We start from the raw sequence: 7,126 nt of genomic DNA, 5'->3' as shown, positions 1-7,126 counted from the left end.
CGCGCCCCTTATTCCAAAGGTTTTCTCTTTTCAATTTCTCAATCAAATTTGAACCGTGAATCCGAGAAGCGGCGAAATAAAAAAGAAGAAAGAAAACTCCTGGGACCAACTTGTCCAGTAATTTACGCGTCTAATGAGCGTAAGCTGGACGAAGTTATCGACTTTACACTAATATAAATGGTCAACGCGACATTTGGAGCAGTTACTGCTCTTACTACAAACAAGACGTCATTAGGTATGTAGGTCGTCCTTTTCTAGGTGTACGAATATAAGATCAACCATCAAGTGTATCATGGCTTCAAATCAATCGGCGTACCGCTTATTAAAGTCCCATCAGTGAATAGTATAACGTTTTTACACACCGAAAGAGCTTTCAGACGGAAGTCACGTCTGCCTCTTATAGCCCAAAACGACTCAAAAAATATTGAAAAATAACTTTAAACGGAAAGGCGCACAAGGCATTTTCGTCCCCATAGCCCTTTCGTTTCTCATAGCCGGCTTGGCACGAGAAAACGGAGGGTTCTGGGGACATAGGATTTTTGAATTAATTCGAATTTTTTTGATTGGCTGTTTGGAACAAAGAATTCCTAAACGGAAGTCGAAAACGTAACGACTCTCTCATACATTCTTTTGAAACGTCATGACTGCATACATGAAGACCGGACGTCCAATAATCTAGGACTGGAAATCCTGTGTCCACTCTTTCTCGTGCAAAGGCTCAGCCGGCCAAGAGAAACGAAAGGGCTATGGGGACGAGAATGCGCACAAGGGTATTTGGCGATAGCTAAACTTATCAATGTATAATTTGACACTGCTAGAAGCCTTTGATAGAATAGCCTGAAATTCAGGCTATTGATAGAAGAGATCGGAGACATTTGACGGCAATTTCTGGATGTCTTAATTCACGGTTAATGGTAAAAATTGTCCATTTTTGACGGTTGACGGTAATTTTTTCGATCGTTTGACTGTTGACGGTTAACCCGATTGAGACCGTATTATGTGAATCCGCGCGCGGCCTTAAATAACTCGTTAATTTAACTATTTACAACTTACTGTTGTTGACTCAAAATAGCAATAGCTGGACTTCCTGTCTAGGCCTTGCACGATACTCAACCTGCAAAATAGCAAATTTCAAGACGAAAAGGAAATATTAAAACAATTTACTTCGGATCACGATCGTCGAAGTATTTATGAAGCCAAATTTTAAAATGATTTTACGTGGTCAATATGAGGTTTGACCCTTCTCTAACATCACAGGCAACTTTTGATTTTTAAAGCCTGTTATGGTAAAGAATGTGTTATGCGTTTGAAAACATGTTACTGGAGACAAACATTGTCCGCTATTTTGACGTGGCCAAAAGCAGTCTTGTTCTTATAAATAACATTTGTGTAGCGTGACCTTCAGGGTGGTTTCAGTGTAAAGTTGTAGCACGTCCATATTAATGTAATATATCAGGGCCGTAACCAGACAAGATCTTGCTAGGAGGTTCTGGGGGCAAACCTCCAGAAAATTTGGAGAACTAGAAGCTCTGAAACTCTTTTATTAGCATTGTTCGTAAGGTATTTCTTGAAAAAAATCAAACTTGTTCAACTGGGGATTATTTTTCCAGCCAAATGTATTGTGTTTTTAATTTTGGGTAAAAATCTAGACGAGGCAAGTGCCTTGTCTTGCCTCTTGCTAGTTACGGCCCTGGTGATGGTTTAATTTATTATCTTTTCACATTTTAGAAGAAAATTATCAAATATCTATAGTGATGAATATGAATCAGATGGCAATACGTCGTATAAAACTTTCTTGGAATACATTCTTCAAGATTATCAGGACTCTAAGAAATAAGCTTACAGACATAGTTGAAAAAAATTGTTTCTTTACATGCATGTCCACACCCAACCGCAATCCCACAGTCCCTCACTGAAAAAAATTGAATAAATAAAATCACCCAGTAGAGAAACTCATATTTTTTTACTGGGGCTTGCGACTTAAGCCACTTAAGAAATCCAAGAACAAACTCCCCACCCTAGCCTTACGTTAAGTTTTCATTAAACTACTTTCTGGTATCCAGGTTTCTGACAAACATTTCGTCTGTGACTCGGCCTTTTTGTATTAAATACTTTACGTATTATGCAAAACAAAATGGAATGTGTTTTAAAAAAGGAAATACCCTTTTCCCCTCGTTCGGTATCATTGCAAATTATATTGTCAATACTGTAAAATCTAATAACAAACATGACTTACTGCGATAGAGTTTCTCCTTCGACTTGTCTCCTTTCTGCAATAAGCAAAGTGACCAGTGTTCCTTTACGGCCAAGAACATCCTGAGCTTTCTAATTTGGCCTCAAGGTTTCAGTTCAGGCATTTCCGCTGTTTAGTTTTCGTATTTCAGTTTTTCGGTATTTTGGTTTCGACGGATTTCTGTTTTCGGAATCTGCTATTTATGACAGATTTCTGTTTTCGCCGACACTTGTTTCTCGACAGTTTTCTGTCATTTCAGTTTGAGATTTCAGTTTCAGCATTTAGATTTTTGGCATACAGTCAACTCTCTCTTAACGGACACCTCTATAAGACGGACACCTCTATAAGACGGACGCCTCTATAAGACGGACACCTGGTGTTGGTCCCGTCCAAGCCGTTTTTCAGTCATTTTATTGTAACTAAACTCCCTATAAGATTAACACCTCTTTTAAACGGACAGTTGAAGCCGGTCCCGACTGTGTCCGTTTTAGAGAGAGTTGACTGTATTCCGTAGATTTAACCCATTTCAGTCCTGATAAATCTTTGCCTTGCATTTAGCCTTACGATTTTGGTCTCGGGCATATATCACATTTGTCCACAAACTGTTTTTTTAATGTGAATTAAAATGCTTTTTTGTTGCCCTTGTCATACCCATTACAGCGATGACCTCAGGGGCGTCCAGCCTAAGAATTCCCTACTGCACTCGGCTGGGTTTCCTCACTGGATCGCGTGCAGGGATCGCCAATCTCTGCACATTCACGTTTAAAGGTTCCGAACTAAGAAGCTGTGTAACGTTCGAAAATATCCTTCACGATCAGGTTCTATATTAACAGTTCAAAACTAATTAACGATGTTAGTAGTAACTAGCGATATAAGCAGAGAACAAGTTAAACGCTTGGCTCTCTTCATGACAGCATTTTCAAGTTCCGTGTCAATGTCAAGTGCGATGGCTATTTATGAATTTGATTCTATAATAGAGCGTGAAGAATGTAGTGAAGTAACTCAAATATTTGTCTGTCACTGACTATTATCAAACGTTTTAAACAACGTTTGTTTGAAACTTATAAAGACGTTTCGGCCGAGAATCTTCGGTCTTCCTCGGTTTTGAAAAAAGCCAACGGCTTACAACGGTTACATTATGCGCGTGCGAGAGTGTCTCACAGAACACGCGTGACATGGCGAAAGCGCGCGATCGCAGTTCATGTTTGTGACAGCAACTCAAAAGTGGCCCAACACGCGAACGAATTCAACCACAATATGGATTTCGACCAGGCTACCATCGTGGCTAGGATGACGGACTATCACAAGAGGCTCTTCCTTGAGGCATGGCATTCTCTAAGGGACCAGAACGCGGGAAATGAACATATTGACATTCCCGTAAAGCACGGGCCACCAAACGAGGATGAGAGTTGACTCTCATGACAGTTTTCGTCAACTCTCATCAACTCGGGCCAAACGAGAGAAAACTCTCATCGACTCTCATGAAAAATTTGAACACGTTCAAAGTCGATGAGAGCACACGAGAGTCGACGAGAGTGCATGAGAGTTCCATGCCAAACGAGCGTGAGAGTCTGTGATTTCCATTCTCAGGGACCTCCAGTCCCAGTGACCCAAATCCCAGTTACCCCTTTTTACCCCTTCAGGACCATGACTGGCTAGCACTAACCAGCGTGTGGGGTGCGGTTGGGGGGTTGGTTGGCGCATTCCAACACAAGAAGGCTCTGCCCAACAGGTGTCACAAAACGGGGTAGGTATTACAATAGCTGGAGTATAGGGATGGAAAGGGGAAACTGTGATTTAGGTGGTTTAAAAGGCCTTTCATCATATTTTGAAAAGACCCACTCCACCGAGCAGTCAATTCATCCAAATATAAATATTATTATAAAAGCGAAATGTTTATTAGAATCCCAGTATTTCAAAGTAAGGATTGAAACTCGAGCCACAGCCTCCCATATTAAATATTAAGCAGGGCTGGAGAAGGCTCTCAGCCTTGATATTAAACCACCCCCTACCCCCTGGGAAAAAGCACTATCCAGCGGAAAGTTAGCTCTGGTAGATATGTTGTAGTTTCAATTAATCTTAGGTTTAAAAAAAATGTTCAAACCAGTTTGATTTTCATTCTCATATTTATTATCGTTATCCATAACAAAGGGAAATAAAAATAAAACTGGTTTGAAAAACTTCAAACTAAAGATAAATTAAAACCACAACAGATACAACCAGGCTCAGAAATCCATTGTCTGCGTCCCTGTCTTGCATTTAAAGGGACTATGTCACGGATTTTAACTGATTTCGAACCACCAAAATTTATAATTCTGTCACAGGAAACCTAAAAATAATGGCCTATTTTTATTAAAAATTGTTATATTAGAGCACTGAAACTGTTAAGAGCATCTTTGGCTGCGAATGGCTCGGATTGAAACGGATTGCAATTTGAAAACGTTAGGCAAACGTTTTCAAATTGTTTCCGCGCGTCTTCGAAATATCTATATTTATAGCCAAAGCTTGATTTCTATCCGCAAATTCAGTTATATATTCCTTTAGGAGTTCAAAGATAGGGTTTATTTAGGGTTAAGTTGCCTACCACTAATTTCAGAACAGTTTAGACCAAACATCTGCGAAATCCCCGCGACATAGTCACTTTGACTTTGTAATCTGATTTAGAGATCTTCTTACAATGTCCCCTGAAACTCCTCAAGGTATAGTTTCATCGGATTTCCTGGGCGATAGATTCGCAATAATAAAAATAATAGATGTACAAGGAAGCTTTAAAGCCTTTTTTTTAATACAACTTCAAGCTCGGATGGGTGTCAAGACACTCTTGTGTCTCTTGTTTGAGTTGTTTACAATGTTACCACAACATTCAAATCATTTTTTTTTTACTTTCTATACCACAATAATTTGTATGCTACAGTTTTTGTGCCTAGGGCCTAGGCCGCCTAGCCCCTAGGCAATATGTGATCGAACCACTTTGTGATGGAAGATATTCTTGTTAACAATAGAATTGTCAATCGATCCAATCAGAACAGAGCATTTCGTCATTGCGTCAGCGATACGTCGACCCGTTCTCGTTCGATCTGGTAAAACTTGTAGAGGTGTATTGCTGTATTCTTCGAAAGGTGCTGTATTTTCGTTGAAGATAATTTCAGTTCGGGAAAAAGAAAGACGAAGGTTCGTGGAAGATCACCGCGAAATTCCTCTCAACTACTCATGAAGATTGGGGATAAGATGGTTACGTACACTGCTTTCAACGATGCTATTCAGAGCTTCTTAACCAATATCAAGTGTGACACCGCCGTAATCGTGGACTTTGTGCGGATTCTGAACACTTTACAAAGCAAAATGGTAATGTACAGTGTTGCTTCGAATTTTGATGGAATTTTTGGAAGAATCGGTTATTAAAAGCCGCCGCGAGCAGCCAAAATTCAAAACATTTGCTTGTGTAGCGGAATCTCACGTCTTTCAAGTTTTCGCTATTTTGTCGGTTTTAAATACATTCCTTATCTTGATATGAATGAAAATAAATCTGAAACAGAATTTCTTTCAAGTTTCTTTGATTTTTCTATATCTCTTAAACTTAAAAGTTCGAAATTTTAGGCAACATATATAAACTTATTAATAAGATTTAAGACAAAAGTTATAGCCGATAAGCATCTTTACGGCGAGCCGTACGTCTTGTGTTATTTACTTTCAGGTAAGCCGCTTTTTGTTTTGAATTGAGAATTATTACAGTACTTCAAAAAGGAAATTGAGTTTTTTTTTATTGAAGGTTAAATGGAAGCAATTGAAAGTATCGTGAGTCGAGTTCAAGGGACGATTTTAAGCCAATTTTACGCTGCTTCACGCTGCTCAAACACACTGCTGTGTTTCGTAAATAATTTCATCTCGAATTACCTGAGTTACTGACTTTCTCCATCAAGGCCACAAAAGTCAGAAATTAACACTATTCGCGGTCAGAATGTCATTTTTAATAGGGTACATAAATAGATTGCATTCGCCATGTTGAATTTAATAAAATCGCGAAGTTTCGGGAGAACTGATTCAAATTCGATAAAATACAGCAATTCATTTTGAGATATTTGTAGGTGAAGAAATTTTGTTAACTGAGGGTGGGTGCGCTAAAAGTTTTGAGTTTTTTGTACCACGGTCTTCTGATCGTTTCTGTCACTGCTTTAAAATATCTTTATACCACTACCAGCATCCTCACGCAGTCTTCGACTGCCTGTTATTGTTACATGTACCATAGTTTTTATGTGTCTTGATTCACTGTTGTTTCGGCAGCATTAATTTACTTTGTTTGGTTACTGTTATTTTTGTTGTGTTCTTTAAGAAACATTCCTGTTATGATCATAATTTCTCAGTATCATACTCGTATTTTATTATTTTTATTGCCTAATTCTCAGTTTTTGCCATCAAAGACGTACATTATTTCAGCAGCTTGTACTTATTTCATGCTGTTCCTGTCATTCTGTTCTGTTCTCGACTACATTTACATATACCATTGCTGTTATATGATCATTTATTTCATAAATAATCATTTGTTACCATTATACTAGGTTTATCATTCTTATTGCCTAATAAAGATATGGCACAACGTTGGGAAACAGTCTACTTTATTGAAATATTTGTTATTACAAATTACATATAATCATTACACTCAGTTCCACACTCCAGATACTTTAAGCTGACTGAGCAATTTTGTAGGATTGTTTAGGTAACAACCAAGGGCAATCATTAACCAATCATTTGTTATGCTTCTTAACCAAGCAATCCTGTACACGAACAAATATCCGCGCATATTTTAAAGCAAATTAGAGGTACGAGGGAGACTTTCAATTTCTACAATCACAAGTGGCTTTCAGCCCTAGGCACACGTACGCATTGCGGACCTAT

This window comes from Oculina patagonica, unplaced genomic scaffold, assembly GCF_052425735.1.
Source record: "Oculina patagonica isolate OP01 unplaced genomic scaffold, crgOcupat unplaced17, whole genome shotgun sequence".
NCBI classification, from domain to species: Eukaryota; Metazoa; Cnidaria; class Anthozoa; order Scleractinia; family Oculinidae; genus Oculina; species Oculina patagonica.
This window is presented reverse-complemented; position numbering follows the sequence as displayed.